Source organism: Oncorhynchus clarkii, chromosome 15 (genome assembly GCF_045791955.1).
Source record: "Oncorhynchus clarkii lewisi isolate Uvic-CL-2024 chromosome 15, UVic_Ocla_1.0, whole genome shotgun sequence".
Classification (NCBI taxonomy): Eukaryota; Metazoa; Chordata; class Actinopteri; order Salmoniformes; family Salmonidae; genus Oncorhynchus; species Oncorhynchus clarkii.
In genome coordinates, this window is record NC_092161.1 from 14081601 (window position 1) to 14099327 (window position 17727).

Below are 17727 nucleotides of genomic sequence, written 5' to 3' on the forward strand. Positions count from 1 at the left end.
ACTATACAGGTCAACAACATGTTTGTGTGCACATCTGTTGGTGTGAGTGAGTGAACGTATGTAATATAATTATGAATGACCTGGATCCATCTGGGTTTTCCTCAGTAGTTTCTCCCTTCACGGCCAGTGTAGTAAGACCTGGTGCAGCCGGTAAATTACATACCACAGCAGAGGACTGCTGTGACTGCATATGAACTGCTGGGGGTGGCAGATCTAAAAGAGAAAGGCCTAGATTCAATCAGATGAAGAGTTAACCGCCTGAAAGCCGACACCCGCATAGCTGAGGTGTAACTGCCTCGGAACTGTCAAATCGGTGAGCAGCTGCACCCATCCTACCTGTGTTACAAATTCAAAATGAGAAAGGTTAGGCTATACAGACATATTGATGCTCAAATTAAAAAATAATAAAATAAAATAATGAGGATTTCTATCAGACTACTCAAGGTGTAGATTACATCTCACATTCCAGTGTTCAAACTTGTAAACAGGGCTGCATGAGTTTTCTGTTAATGCGACTCCGTGCAGCCAATGGCAATGTCCGCTTTAAGTATAATGCCAGGGAGCAGCTTGTGAATGACAGCTCTAACACAGTTCCACCTCAGACACCACCAAAACAACCGCTATGTGGATGTCAGCTAAAGTGGATGTGATTGAATAGAGCCCCAAGTGAGGGAGAGTATGCATGTGTGTATACATGTATGTGATAATCACCTGTCACAGCCGGTGTAGCAGGTGCAGGGGCTGATGAATGCAGTTGTGAGGACTGTGGTTGAGCTAATAGGGGTGTCAGATTTAAAAAAGAAAGGTACATTTTTTTTAAGTGAAAATAATTATACAACAAAACCGAGTGAGTGAGTATACGTGTGTGATAATTACCTGGACCACATCACATGGCTTCAGGTCTTCAAGCCTCTGGAAGTTCCAGCGTGCCACTCCAGGCCACGAACAGCTTGGTGGAAACACGGTTACCTGTCACCCACGAGCAGGTTGGCAGATGACAAAACCTTGACTATACACAAACCTAAATTAAAGTGTGTGTGTGTGTGTGTGTGGCAACCACGCAGCAGACTTGATTTTCCCTACTGCTCATTGTACTTCCCCTCGCAATCTGTGGTGTGTGTGATCTGTGTTATTGTGACTCAGACCTGAGTCAACCTGACCACATCCTCGTAGTAGGACATTCAGTGATTCTCTTTGGGGGAAAAAAAAAACTGTGTACAGTAAAAAGGATATCAAATATTCAGATCTGGATTGACAAGTACGCTAAATCATGTGACGTTACAAAACCTCTAGGGCTTAGTCTACACAAATGAACCCGCTGTTTGAACCTGTCTCTCTCTACCGGACCTACTGTTTGATCCTGTCTCTCTCTACCGGACCTACTGTTTGATCCGGTCTCTCTCTACCGGACCTACTGTTTGATCCTGTCTCTCTCTACCGGACCTACGGTTTGATCCTGTCTCTCTCTACCGGACCTACTGTTTGATCCTGTCTCTCTCTACCGGACCTACTGTTTGATCCCGTCTTTCTCTACCGGACCTACTGTTTGATCCGGTCTCTCTCTACCGGACCTACTGTTTGATCCTGTCTCTCTCTACCGGACCTACTGTTTGATCCGGTCTCTCTCTACCGGACCTACTGTTTGATCCTGTCTCTCTCTACCGGACCTACTGTTTGATCCGGTCTCTCTCTACCGGACCTACTGTTTGATCTTGTCTCTCTCTACCGGACCTACTGTTTGATCCTGTCTCTCTCTACCGGACCTACTGTTTGATCCTGTCTCTCTCTACCGGACCTACTGTTTGATCCTGTCTCTCTCTACCGGACCTACTGTTTGATCCGGTCTCTCTCTACCGGACCTACGGTTTGATCCTGTCTCTCTCTACCGGACCTACTGTTTGATCCGGTCTCTCTCTACCGGACCTACTGTTTGATCCTGCCTCTCTATACCGGACATACCGTCTCAACCTCTAAATGCTCAGCTATGAAGAACCAACTGGCATTAACTCCTGAAGTGCTGAACCATTTCACCCTCTATAACCACTGTGATTATTATTTGACCCTGCTGATCATCTATGAACATTTAAATTCCTTGAAGAACAATCTGGCCAAAATGGCTGTACTCTTATATAATTTCCACCGGGACAGCCAGAAGAAGACTGGCCACCCCTCAGAGCCAGGCTCCTCTCTAGGTTTCTGCCTTTCTAGAGTTTTTCCTTACTGCTTCTACATCTGCATTGCTTGCTGTTTGGGGTTTTAGGCTGGGTATCTGTAGAAGCACTTTGTGACAACTGCTGATGTAAAAGGGAATTCACAGTCGTATGAAAAAGTTTGGGCACCCCTGACAATTTCCATTTATAAATAATTGGGTGTTTGGATCAGCAATTTCATTTTGATCTATCAAATAACTGATGGACATAGTAATATTTCAGTAGTGAAATGAGGTTTATTGGATTAACAGAAAATGTGCAATATGCATCAAAACAAAATTAGACAGGTGCATAAATGTGGGCACCCCAATATAAAAATCACATCAATATTTAGTAGAGCCTCCTTTTGCTAAAATAACAGCCTCTAGATGCTTCCCATAGCCTCTAATGAGTGTCTGGATTCTGGATGAAGGTATTTTGGACCATTCCTGCTTACAAAACATCTCCAGTTCAGTTAGGTTTGATGGTTGCCGAGCATGGACAGCCCGCTTCAAATCATCCCACAGATCCTCAATGATATTCAGTTTTGGGGACTAGGATGGCCATTCCAGAACATTGTACTTGTTCCTCTGCGTAAATGCTCAGGTAGATTTTGAGCAGTGTTTTGGGTCGTTGTCTTGTTGAAATATCCAGCCCCGGTGTAACTTCAACTTTGTGACTCATTCTTCAACATTATTCCCAAGAATCTGCTGATATTGAGTGGAATCCATGCGACCCTCAACTTTAACAAGATTCCCAGTACCAGCACTGGCCACACAGCCCCACAGCATGATGGAACCCCCACCAAATTGTACTGTGGGCAGCAAGTGTTTTTCTTGGAACGCTGTGTTCTTTTGCCGCCATGCATAACGTCCCTTGTTATGACCAAATAACTCAATCTTTGTTTCATCAGTCCACAGCACCTTATTCCAAAATGAAGCTGGCTTGTCCAAATGTGCGTTTGCATACCTCACGCGACTCTGTTTGTGTGCAGAAAAGGCTTCTTCCGCATCCCTCTCCCATACAGCTTCTCCTTGTGCAAAGTGCGCTGCATTGTTGAACGATGCACAGTGACACCATCTGCAGCAAGATGATGTTGTAGGTCTTTGGAGGTGGTCTGTGGGCTGTTTTTGACCGTTCTCACCATCCTTTGCATTTGCCACTCCGATATTTTACTTGGCCAGCCACTTCTGGCCTTAACAAGAACTGTGCCTGTGGTCTTCCATTTCCTCACTATGTTCCTCACAGTGGACACTGACAGCTTTATTCTCTTCGATAGCTTTTTGTAGCCTTCCTCTAAACCATAATGTTGAACAATCTTTGTTTTCAGGTCATTTGAGAGTTGTTTTGAGGCCCGCATGTTGACACTCTTCAGAGGAGAGTCAAAGAGAACAACAACTTGCAATTGCCCACCTTCAATACCTTTTCTCATGATTGGATGCACTTGTCTATGAAGTTCCAGGCTTAATGAGCTCACAAAACCAATTGTGTGTTCCAATTAATCTGTGCTAAGTAGTTACAGGTATTCAAATCAACAGAATGACAAGGGTGCCCACATTTTTGCATAGCCTATTTTTCACATCTGATTTAATTTCATACAACTTAATATTGCTACACTAAAATCTTTGTCTGGACAATACCCCAGTACTCAGCTTTTATTAGAAAATGAATGGCATGCCACTGTGATCATTTTCTGTGACGACAGAGTAAATTATTATGCAGTCTCAGAGGGGTGCCCAAACATTTCCATATGACTGTATACAATACATTTCATTGATTGCTTGTATATGCTTCTATTCATTAACTCTACATCTAAATACGAACTTCATTTATCTTAAAATGTCCTCAATAGGATGTTGTACCTTAAGCCAACACTTTTTCCTGTTTTTCCTGCTGGGGACAGAGGGCTTCAAGTTTGGGAATGGATCGGGCCTAGAGAATTGGAAAATTAACAATTATTAGTGCGCACATTTATGAAATTCAATTTTGGGTTAGCGGTTTATCTCATCTGATTGAGAATTGCTGATGATATACTGTATATGTCCATTTTCTTTTTTTCGAAATCTGCCACTGAACCATAGAATTCTATCTAGTGAGAGTCGACACACAACCGTTATGTTATTTTTGACCTGGTAATAAGCTATTTTTTTCAAGGGAGACCTGGCAAAGAGGGCAGCATTCTCAAGTAACAGGCGTATCCATAGCAGCAGTTATGGTATGGATAAAGACAATGTGACAACACCACCGCTGCATGAATGTGTGATCTCTATAATATTAGCTGATTTAACCATTTCCAGACCAAACGAATAACAGAACAGTAGGAAGACTACTGTTGTTGTACTGTAGCCTACTGTACCCCATCACATCAACCAACTAGTATCTAGTGACAAGGCTACGTTGTTATCGTTTAGTAATGTTGTACTGTAGCCTACTGCACCCCATCACATCAACCAACTAGTATCTAGTGACAAGGCTACGTTATCGTTTAGTAATGTTGTACTGTAGCCTACTGTACCCCATCACATCAACCAACTAGTATCTAGTGACAAGGCTACGTTATCGTTTAGTAATGTTGTACTGTAGCCTACTGTACCCCATCACATCAACCAACTAGTATCTAGTGACAAGGCTACGTTGTTATCGTTTAGTAATGTTGTACTGTAGCCTACTGTATCACATAATCAACCAACTTGCCAACTAGTAATGACAAAGCTATAGTGTTGTCATTCAGTAATACTATAACAGTATTGTAGCCTGCTGTGCACCACATTAACCAGCTACTTTAATTCTCTAGCTAACGTTAGCTACAAAGATGGAGGCATCCACATAGGAGATTAGCTGGTGTTGTTAGCATTAGCTAGCTAGCATGTTAGCTATCAAACTATGTTAAGCCATGCTTATATAGTAAGATAAGGCCAATCGGACTGAAATATTTAACAGGCTGAATGTAAATTTATGTGACTCACTAGCTAAAACTTTAGCTTGCTAGCTCAGTGACTGCTGCTGGGCGAATAAATATGTGCCTCTTCCTGTTTACAGTTCCCTATGCAAAATCAGACGAGCGCCACAAAACCAACCAGTGGCCAGATGTATATTACACCCGGTTGTTTTAGAAACCCTGCCGCATTGCGCCAGCCACGCCAAAGGTTGCATGTTGAATCTAGGGATAGAAAGTTGTTTTTGAGATTTTTGTTTTAAGCCTATCCCAAACATTAACCATTCGGAGTTAATGCCTAAACAGAACCTTAAACACTTAGAAATGTAACATTTGGAACAATTTAGAAAATTGATGTTCGACAAACATGGATGAGCGTCTAATTCTGACAGCTGGAAGCACACGCGTGCACGCACACACACACACACACACACATACACACACACACACGCGCAGAGAGACACGCACACACATCTATTACCTATTATCGTAAATAATTTGCGGTGAGGGTGTTTAATTTGTCTCCAAAATTATTTTACCTGGTCTCCAAATCAATCCCCTCTTCTCAGGTGAATGAGTTTACAAGGAGCCTGAGCACAGTTATTTTGAATTAAATGTTTTTGCTCTAGCAATATTACCACCCACATACCCCAGTTTCTCCCTCCCTCTCTCTTTCTCGCCTCTCTTCCCTCCCCCTCTTTCACCCCCCCCCCCTCACTCTTTGTTGTTTGTCATTATGCCAAAGACATCTTGTCATTTGCTGCTTCATACCTCAACACCTCCAATTAATCTAACTCCTATGAGTCACACACAAACACAGACACACTTAATCAAGCTCGTTTGTCACCGCAGTACGGATGTAATGAACTGACTGACAGACTGAACGTATGGGGTTTAACACAGAGGTGAACACAACCTTGTCAAGGACCCTTACACTAACATTTGTAACTAAAGTGTTTTGAAGACTTGACTGGGTGCATGTGTGTTGCATCATGGCATGTCAGTACCACGGTAATATCACGGTACCAAAACGGCATGATACTTATGATACCAACATTAGAATACTGTACAGTCGTGGCCAAAAGTTGAGAATGACACAAATATAAATTTTCACAAAGTCTGCTGCCTCAGTTTGTATGATGGCAAATTGCATATACTCCAGAATGTTATGAAGAGTGATCAGATGAATTGCAATTAATTGCAAAGTCCCTCTTTGCCATGCAAATTAACTGAATTCCCAAAAAACATTTCCACTGCATTTCAGCCCTGCCACAAAATGACCAGCTGACATCATGTCAGTGATTCTCTCGTTAACACAGGTGTGAGTGTTAACGAGGACAAGGCTGGAGATCACTCTGTCATGCTGATTGAGTTTGAATAACAGACTGGAAGCTTCAAAAGGAGGGTGGTGCTTGGAATCATTGTTCTTCCTCTGTCAACCATGGTTAACTGCAAGGAAACACGTGCCGTCATCATTGCTTTGCACAAAAAGGGCTTCACAGGCAAGGATATTGCTGCCAGTAAGATTGCACCTAAATCAACCATTTATCGGATCATCAAGAACTTCAAAGGAGAGTGGTTCAATTGTTGTGAAGAAGGCTTCAGGGCGCCCAAAAAAGTCCAGCAAGCACGAGGACCGTCTCCTAAAGTTGATTCAGCTGCGGTATCGGGGCACCACCAGTACAGAGCTTGCTCAGGAATGGCTGCAGGCAGGTGTGAGTGCATCTGCACGCACAGTGAGGCGAAGACTTTTGGAGGATGCCTGGTGTCAAGAAGGGCAGCAAAGAAGCCACTTCTCTCCAGGAAAAACATCAGGGACAGACTGGTATTCTGCAAAAGGTACAGGGATTGGACTGCTGAGGACTGGGGTAAAGTCATTTTCTCTGATGAATTCCCTTTCCAATTGTTTGGGGTTGTCCAGAGAAGAAAAGTTGATCGCTATCATCAGTCCTGTGTCATGCCAACAGTAGAGCATCCTGAGACCATTCATGTGTGGGGTAGCTTCTCAGCCAAGGGATTGGGCTCACTCACAATTTTGCCTAAGAACACAGCCATGAATAAAGAATGGTACCAAGACATCCTCTGAAAGCAACTTCTCCCAACCATGCAGGAACAGTTTGGTGACGAACAATGCCTTTTCCAGCATGATGGAGCATCTTGCCATAAGGCAAAAGTGATAACTAAGTGGCTCGGGGAACAAAACATTGATATTTTGGGTCCATGGCCAGGAAACTCCCCAGACCTTAATCCCATTGAGAACTTGTGGTCAATCCTCAAGAGGTGGGTGGATAAACAAAAACCCACAAATTCTGACAAACTCCAAGCGTTGATTATGCAAGAATGGGCTGCCATCAGTCAGGATGTGGCCCAGAAGTTAATTGACTGCATGCCAGGGCGGATTGTAGAGGTCTTGAAAAGGAAGGGTCAACACTGCAAATAGACTTTTGCATCAACTTCATGTAATTGTCAAAAGCCTTTGATACTTATGAAATGCTTGTGATTATACTTCAGTATTCCATAGTAACATCTGACAAAAATATCTAAATACACTGAAGCAGCAGACTTTGTGAAAAATAATATTTGTGTTATTCTCAAAACTTTTGGCCACGACTGTAGTACCGTTTCATATGATACTACAGAATTTTTCAGCCCGACCGATCTAAAGAACCTGCTGGCACCTGTTATAAAATATTTTAAAGTCAGTTTTGTTTACAAATTCACTTGAATTTAAGCAACAGCCACTAGTCTCTTGTATGCCCTGGTCCAATAGTATTCACTTTCATGCGCATTTCATGTGTCATCTGTAATCAGCCAGCCGCTTCCCCGATCAGCCCGCCCCTGACTCACGCGCTTCTATTTCTCCATCAGTTTAAAAAATATATATTTTAGCCGTGATGGCGAGCGGAGATGCAGACCCAGCCCCTGCTAAGTTTTCTGTTGTTAGATTTGTACATTTGTTACATTGAAGTAGCGAGCAATATTGACAGCCTACATTGTATCATTGCATTGCCTGTTATAACCAAGAGCACAGACAAGTCTGAACGGACTTTGAAAGTTCACTGTTATGCAGCTTCTGGATGTCAGAGGTAAAATGGAGCACCGCTTGGCGACAGGCATGCTTGCAGATTTACAGCAAAGAAAACGTCTCGTCTCTAAACGGGTAAAAACATATGACCCATATTACCGGAGATTACTTTTTTTCTTTCTATCGGGACTCGCACGCATTATATATTATTTCACAAATGTCACGGCCGTTTTAAACTAAGCCGGGTCGCAAATGATTGGTTTGATAACAATAACAAACATTGTTCAGTCATGTTACCTAGCTAGCAAACAACCTGGTAACTTGACAGTAGGTTTAGGCACATCTGATTGGCTCAGGAATGAAAGAAAAGGGTCTGCTACTCATGAGTTGTGATTCGGATAGGTAGGATTCGGATAGGTAAGGATTCGGATAGGTAAGGATTCGGATAGGTAGGATTCGGATAGGTAGGATTCGGATAGGTAGGATTCGGATAGGTAGGATTCGGATAGGTAAGGATTCGGATAGGTAGGATTCGGATAGGTAGGATTCGGATAGGTAGGATTCGGATAGGTAGGATTCGGATAGGTAAGGATTCGGATAGGTAAGGATTCGGATAGGTAAGGATTCGGATAGGTAAGGATTCGGATAGGTAGGATTCGGATAGGTAGGATTCGGATAGGTAGGATTCGGATAGGTAAGGATTCGGATAGGTAAGGATTCGGATAGGTAAGGATTCGGATAGGTAGGATTCGGATAGGTAGGATTCGGATAGGTAGGATTCGGATAGGTAAGGATTCGGATAGGTAAGGATTCGGATAGGTAAGGATTCGGATAGGTAAGGATTCGGATAGGTAGGATTCGGATAGGTAGGATTCGGATAGGTAGGATTCGGATAGGTAGGATTCGGATAGGTAGGATTCGGATAGGTAAGGATTCGGATAGGTAGGATTCGGATAGGTAGGATTCGGATAGGTAGGATTCGGATAGGTAGGATTCGGATAGGTAAGGATTCGGATAGGTAAGGATTCGGATAGGTAAGGATTCGGATAGGTAGGATTCGGATAGGTAAGGATACGGATAGGTAAGGATTCGGATAGGTAAGGATTCGGATAGGTAAGAATTCGGATAGGTAAGGATTCGTATAGGTAAGGATTCGGATAGGTAAGGATTCGGATAGGTAAGGATTCGGATAGGTAAGGATTCGGATAGGTAAGGATTCGGATAGGTAAGGATTCGGATAGGTAAGGATTCGGATAGGTAAGGATTCGTATAGGTAAGGATTCGTATAGGTAAGGATTCGGATAGGTAAGGATTCGGATAGGTAAGGATTCGGATAGGTAAGGATTCGGATAGGTAAGGATTCGGATAGGTAAGGATTCGGATAGGCCTAATGGAAGCCTGAACCATTTCAAAAATCTATGTATTTCTGGTGCGTCTTAAATTCTGTTTGGTGCCTAACGTTTTAAAAGTTGGGAGTAGTGTGTTTGTGGGAGAGAGAGTGGTGTGTGTTTATGAGAGTGAGGGAGACGGAATGTGTGTCTCTGTTAACTGAAGAATTAACAAGGTTTAATGCAGTGTTTTCCCCTTACTGTGACACATTGACATTCAGATCATTATGCATGTATATTCCTTCCATCCCTTCCTTCAGCCAAGTTACATTTGCAAATGTGAGCAAATCAGCCATTCTATGCAGTATTCTATTAAACACTGAACAGTGTGAAGCTAAATTCAACGTGTTGTACTGAGTAGAAGTGTGATTTTCAGTGCCAGGTTTTTGGAGAATGTTTTAGAAAACAGGAACAAGCGCCCGGGGGACGGCACGATACTGCTTGGTATCGTGATACTTGGCCTGGTATTGTATGTAAAATGTTAGTGTCGTGAAAACACTAGTGTGTGCGTATAGTTACCGGCCGTAGCAGGTAGGCCAGACTGCATCCCTGTAGAAACACCAGAGGTAGTTGTGTCATGTTGAGGGCGTGGTACAGTCTCTACTGAAGCCATGGTCTGGTCAAACCTTCCTGTCAGCCAGACCACCCAGGGTCACTATAGTATCCACTTGAGAGAGAGAATAGTTATCATCTGAAGGTCTTACCCTGGAGCATTGGTGTCTTCTTTGGACCATGGGAAAGAGTCCCCCATACTGATCCCCCAACACTACCTCCAGCAGCATTTGTTCTCCAACTCGACTTAACACCACTTTTGAAGTCTGAAAATATCCTACAAACTGTGATTGCCGTTTTAAGTCAGGAAAGAGAAAAGTGTAGTCTTTAGATGGAAAGGTTGACATATTTTTATCTCTTCAAACATCTGGAGAGCCATCGAAATAACTATCATTTACCCAAACCCCTCCCTCTCTCTCTCCCCCTCTCTGACCTCACACTTCTATCTGTCCACCTGCTCTCCCTTATTCCCTACCTCTATTTGTCCAGTCTCTCTTGGGTAAATACATACTTTTTGACAGCATCCCATCTGATTTAAACAAAACTTTCCATACATGTTTGCCTCACAAGTCCTCAACTGGCAGCTTTATTAAATAGTACCTGCAAAACACCAGTCTCAACGTCAACAGTGAAGAGGCGACTCCGGGATGCGTGTACTACTCCTGTGGGATGCGTGTACTACTCCTGTGAAGGGAGTAGTACACAGCGTTGTACGAGATCTTCAGTTTCTTGGTAATTTCTCGCGTGGAATAGCCTTCATTTCTCAGAACAAAAATAGACTGACGAGTTTCAGAAGAAAGTTCTTTGTTTCTGGCCATTTTGAGCCTGTAATCGAACCCACAAATACTGATGCTCCAGATACTCAACTAGTCTAAAGAAGGTCAGTTTAATTGCTTCTTTAAATCAGCACAACAGTTTTTAGCTGTGCTAAAATAATTGCAAAAGGGTTTTCTAATGATCAATTAGCCTTTTAAAATGATAAACTTGGATTAGCTAACACAACATGCCATTGGAACACAGGAGTGATGGTTGCTGATAATGGACCTCTGCACGCCTATGTAGATATTCCATTAAAAATCAGCCGTTTCCAGCTACAATAGTCATTTACAACATTAACAATGTCTACACTGTATTTCTGATCAATTTTATGCTATTTTAATGGACAAAATAAATAGCTTTTCTTTCAAAAACAAGGACATTTCTAAGTGACCCCAAACTTTTGAACGGTAGTGTATATTTTTTCCACATTCACATACATTGTAGCTTAGACCCTATTGCACATCTGAAGTTTTTGTGTTGTGCCCACAATTGGTTGATACACAACATGCTCTTGGTGTGTGTCATTTGAATCATATAAATATAATGAATAGAAGGGGCCTATCCCTTCAGACCACTGTAATTTAGCAGGTACACCATTGAAATGTTATGTTCTAATTACTACCACAAATATGGCCACCCACCGTCGAATGTCAATTTAAATGGTCATGTCTATTCTATTATCTATATTTCCTATGGAGGTTTGACTTTATAATAAATCAAAAAATACCATTAAAGTCAACATTCTCTGATGTCTGGACAGCCAACCATTTTTCTGATACCATTTGAAAGTAGCAATTTAAATGCTATTCCCATTTTAGTACATTTATCAGCCAAAACATGACACCCATCCTGTAGGCCTGATCACCAACAACGACGAGACAGCATATAGGGAGGAGGTCAGAGACCTGGCCGTGTGGTGCCAAGACAAATCAAATCAAGTTTATTTGTCATGTGCGCCCAATACAACAGGTGTAGGTAGACCTTACATTGAAATGCTTACTTACAGGCTCTACCCAATAGTGCAAAAAAGGTATTAGGTGAACAATAGGTAAGTAAAGAAATAAAACAGTAAAAAGACAGGCTATATACAGTAGCGAGGCTACATACAGTAGCTAGGCTATAAAAGTAGCGAGGCTACATACAGTAGCTAGGCTATAAAAGTAGCGAGGCTACATACAGTAGCTAGGCTATAAAAGTAGCGAGGCTACATACAGTAGCTAGGCTATAAAAGTAGCGAGGCTACATACAGTAGCTAGGCTATAAAAGTAGCGAGGCTACATACAGTAGCGAGGCTACATACAGTAGCTAGGCTACATACAGTAGCTAGGCTATAAAAGTAGCAAGGCTACATACAGTAGCTAGGCTATAAAAGTAGCAAGGCTACATACAGTAGCTAGGCTATAAAAGTAGCAAGGCTACATACAGTAGCTAGGCTATAAAAGTAGCGAGGCTACATATAGTAGCTAGGCTATAAAAGTAGCGAGGCTACATACAGTAGCTAGGCTATAAAAGTAGTGAGGCTACATTCAGTAGCTAGGCTATAAAAGTAGCGAGGCTACATTCAGTAGCTAGGCTATAAAAGTAGCGAGGCTACATTCAGTAGCTAGGCTATAAAAGTAGCGAGGCTACATTCAGTAGCTAGGCTATAAAAGTAGCGAGGCTACATTCAGTAGCTAGGCTATAAAAGTAGCGAGGCTACATTCAGTAGCTAGGCTATAAAAGTAGCGAGGCTACATTCAGTAGCTAGGCTATAAAAGTAGCGAGGCTACATTCAGTAGCTAGGCTATAAAAGTAGCGAGGCTACATTCAGTAGCGAGGCTATATACAGTAGCGAGGCTATATACAGTAGCGAGGCTATATACAGTAGCGAGGCTATAAAAGCAGCGAGGCTATAAAAGTAGCGAGGCACCAGTTAGTCAGGCTGATTGAGGTAGTATGTACATGCATATATGATGAACTGAGTCAACAACCTCTCCCTCAATGTGATCAAGACAAAGGAGATGATTGTGGACTACAAGAAAAGGAGGACCGAGCACGCCCCCATTCTCATCAATGGGGCTGTAGTGGAGCAGGTTGAGAGCTTCAAGTTCCTAGGTGTCCACATCACCAACAAACTAACATGGTCCAAGCACACCAAGACAGTTGTGAAGAGGGCATGACAAAACCTATTCCCCCTCAGGGGACTGAAAAGATTTGGCATGGGTTCTCAGATCCTCAAAAGGTTCTACAGCTGCACCATCAAGAGTATACTGACTGGTTGCATCACTGCCTGGTATGGTAACTGCTCGGCCTCTGACCGCAAGGCACTACAGAGGGTAGTGCGTAGGGCCCAGTACATCACTGGGGCCAAGCTTCCTGCCATCCAGGACCTCTATACCAGGCGGTGTCAGAGGAAGGACGTACAAATTGTCAAAGACTCCAGACACCCTAGTCATAGACTGTTCTCTCTGTTACCGCACGGCAAGCGGTACCTGAGCCCCAAGTCAAGGTCCAAGAGACTTCTGTTGGGGAATAATCAGAATTGGTTGGTAACATAGATGTTTTATATTCATCATATGTGTGTAAGTTACTTCTCATCAGAATGTGTTTGTATAATACTGTGGCGGGGTTGCAGTATCTGTTCTCTGTCAAGACTAAGTTACTTCTCATCAGAATGTTATTTTTGTATAATACTGTGGCGGGGTTGCAGTATCTGTTCTCTGTCAAGACTAAGTTACTTCTCATCAGAATGTGTTTGTATAATACTGTGGCGGGGTTGCAGTATCTGTTCTATGTCAAGACTAAGTTGTTTGGGCCGGAGAGAGGGGAGAGGTCAAGCGTGTATCTCGTCTCCACAATGTCTGTGTGCCAGTCAATGTGTCTCTGTGATCTTGTCAATATAGGATGGATTTGATATATGGCTGTTGATATGGAGGATTGGTTTATGTTTCTGAGTTTGAGTTAAGAACATGTTTTAGGAGACAAAGCTGAACGATGAATTATGCCGATGCTGTCTTATCCTGTGTGTGTCTTTGCTATAAAGGAACTAAGTTGAAATGTGGAAGGGGCTCTCAGAGAATTTAATTGATAGACACTGAATTGATCTGAGAGTCACAGGGTTGTGATAGAGCTCATATAATTAAAGATGGACATTGATAACTAATCCTGACTTGTGTGTGGTTTGCTCTCATGATTTGGTAAATAGAGGAAATTTCCACAACACTTCTAAACAGCTTCTACCCACAAGCCATAAGACTCCTGAACATCTAATCGAATGGCTACTCAGACTATTTGCATTTCCTCCTTCCCCTCTTTTACGCTGCTGCTATTCTCTGTTATCTTCTATGCATAGTCACTTTAATAACTGTATATATTACCTCGACTCTGTATTGGTACCCCCTGTATATAGCCTCGCTATTGTTATTTTGCTCTTAATTACTTGTTACTTTATTTATTTATTTTATTTTTAGGTATTTTTCTTAAAGCTGCATTGTTGGTTAATAAGGGCTTGTAAGTATTCCTTTAGCTGTAAGGTTGTATTCGTCACATGTGACAAATAACATTTGATTGATTTTGTTGTGTCTCAACCAATGGAGGTCACAACACAGAAACCTCAGATTATGTAAAATAGAGTCTAAGCTACAACATCTGTGAATAGGGAAAAATATGTTCACACGTTTTTAGATAATTGACATTAAATGTACCAAAAATGACTACGTTTTTTAGAAATGATAAAATAGTTTGACAACCCTGTTTGTAAGATTTTAAATGATATCAATCTCAACCTTTTATCTTTTTAAGCGATGAAGGGTGGGGTTAAATGGGTCAACTTTCAGCACACTTTATCTCTTTAATGTTCTGGCACTCAGTTCCCAAAAAGTCACATTCTGAGCATTTCTACAATGGGCAAATATGTATTGAAGGTAAGTGATTAAATTCAAATGGATTTACCCTCTCTTCAATATAGCTCTCCCGCTCTGCCGCTCTGCCTCTCGCCATCCCCTCTCTTTCATTAGCTCTTCTCCCTGAGAGTGTTCTGAAGGACACAATGCAGCAGAGAGAATCCAATGTGTGCAACCATTTTACATATATTTTATATACACACATATGCTGTTCTAGCTCATGTTCTCTACGGAACTGTAAACCATAGGGGAGCAGGTAGCCTGGCGGTTAAGAGCTTTTGGGCCCGAGCCGATTAGGTGAAAAATCTGTCGATGTGCCCTTGAGCAAGGCACTTAACCCTTATTGCTCTTGTAAGTGGCTCTGGATAAGAGCGTCTGTTAAATGATTCATATGTAAAAATGTAAATGAGCACAAACACTACCATACTGGCTGACACTCCACGGCACCTTGACCCTGGTTACGGTATGATATTGACAGAGACAGGGATCGTCTTTATTTACATCTTTCATCTATGCCTTTGGCCACAAATAAACACATTTAGAACTGTGACTATTGAGGTAAAAATCCACATCTGTCAAACAACCACACACAACAGAGGACACACTTTTCTCTTATAAGGATGCTTGCACACCAAACTGCTTCAGAAATAATTGATCTGAATGACAGTGTTCTGTAAACAAGCGTTGCCAAGCTACAGTCCTTGGAGACAGAGAAAGATTATAAAACAGAAAGAAAGTATTATGTTAAATCTTTGTTGCAACTTCAGCGCCTTTAACCACAGCCTAGAATAAGACAAACAAACAGGTAACAGCACAGACAGACACAAATGGAAACAGGACAAACCAGTGGCCTATATTATACAACTTATGTAACCTCCGAAGAAGTACTAGCCTGATCCTAGATCTGCATGTGCTTTAGCCAACCACTCTGACTGCTGTTGTCATGGTTGATGTACAGGTCTGGGACCAGGCTACTGAAGTACATTACGTAGCACTACCTACTTTAGCTCCTACAAATCTACAGACAGCGCTCTGTCTCTCACTATTGAGTTATTATACAAATAAATCAGGGGTGCAATTTTCACTGGGGATGGGGGGGACATGATTTGCATATTTCAGTCTTATCAATCACTTAAACATATTTAATAATGATCTCTTACCTTGATGACTGTGGGCTAAATACAGACGGCTAGAAGGGTCATGGGTCATATTATATTGTGTAGAAATGCAGGAAATTAGCTAAAGATTGGGAGGACCTCCAGATCACCTGTCAAGTTATGCCCCCCCCCACACTTTAAACAAAGTTGCGCCCCTGCAAATAATAATGTTCTGTCTGATATTCTGGCATTGAGAATGTTATGTGATAATGTAATAATGTGACAATGTGATGATGTGACAATGTGATGATGTGACAATGTAATGGTATGACAATGTAATGGTATGACAATGTAATGGTAGGACAATGTAATGGTAGGACAATGTAATGGTAGGACAATGTAATGGTATGACAATGTAATGGTAGGACAATGTAATGGTAGGACAATGTAATGGTAGGACAATGTAATGACGTGCCAATGTGATGTTATAATGTGATAATGTTATAATGTGATAATGTTATAGTGTGATAATGTTATAATGTTATGCGATAATGTTATAGTGTGATAATGTTATAGTCTTAATGGTTGTACAGTCGTCTCAAATAAAACTGTGAAGGACCTCGGCGTTACTCTGGACCCTGATCTCTCTTTTGAAGAACATATCAAGACTGTTTCAATGACAGCTTTTTTCCATCTACGTAACATTGCAAAAATCTGAAACTTTCTGTCCAAAAATGATGCAGAAAAATGTATCCATGCTTTTGTCACTTCTAGGTTAGACTACTGCAATGCTCTACTTTTCGTCTACCTGGATAAAGCACTAAATAAACTTCAGTGCTAAACACGGCTGCTAGAATCCTGACTAGAACCAACAAATTTGATCATATTACTCCAGTGCTAGCCTCCCTACACTGGCTTCCTGTTAAGGCAAGGGCTGATTTCAAGGTTTTACTGCTAACCTACAAAGCATTACATGGGCTTGCTCCTACCTGTCTTTCCGATTTGGTTCTGCCGTACATACCTACACGTACGCTACGGTCACAAGACGCAGGCCTCCTAATTGTCCCTAGAATGTCTAAGCAAACAGCTGGAGGCAGGGCTTTCTCCTATAGAGCTCCATTTTTATGGAATGGTCTGCCTACCCATGTAAGAGACGCAAACTCGGTCTCAACCTTTAAGTCTTTACTGAAGACTCATCTCTTCAGTGGGTCATATGATTGAGTGTAGTCTGGCCCAGGAGTGTGAAGGGCTCTTTCATACCGTCCCTAGGAGGGGTGCGTCACTTGAGTGGGTTGAGTCACTGATGTGATCTTCCTGTCTGGGTTGTCGCCCCCCCTTGGGTTGTGCCGTGGTGGAGATGTTTGTGGGCTATACTCGGCCTTGTCTCAGGATGGTAAGTTGGTGGTTGAAGATATCCCTCTAGTGGTGTGGGGTCTGTGCTTTGGCAAAGTGGGTGTGGTTATATCCTTCCTGTTTGGTCCTGTCCGCAGGTGTCATTGGATGGGGCCAGTGTCTCCTGACCCCTCCTGTCTCAGCCTCCAGTATTTATGCTGCAGTAGTTTGTGTCGGGGGCTAGAGTCAGTGTGTTATATCTGGAGTACTTCTCCTGTCCTATCTGGTGTCCTGTGTGAATTTAAGTATGCTCTCTCTAATTCTCTCTTTCTCTTTCTTTCTTTCTAATTCTCTCTTTCTCTCTCTCGAAGGACCTGAGCCCTAGGACCATGCCTCAGGACTACCTGACATGATGACTCCTTGCTGTCCCCAGTCCACCTGGCCGTGCTGCTACTCCAGTTTCAACTGTTCTGCCTGTGATTATTATTATTTGACCATGCTGGTCATTT

At 42.3% G+C, this 17727-nt stretch overlaps 1 long non-coding RNA gene and 1 pseudogene across 1 annotated transcript; both read right to left on the reverse strand.

Annotated features, from left to right (window-relative positions):
* LOC139366795 (thiamine pyrophosphokinase 1-like) overlaps window positions 1-17727 on the reverse strand; it is a 59348-nt pseudogene that overhangs the window by 22524 nt on the left and 19097 nt on the right.
* Window positions 656-4122, reverse strand: LOC139366681 (uncharacterized). The gene is made up of 3 exons (XR_011626789.1): window positions 4052-4122; window positions 877-969; window positions 656-774 (listed from the first exon to the last, which is right to left on the reverse strand). It is a non-coding gene; the product is annotated as an uncharacterized lncRNA (long non-coding RNA).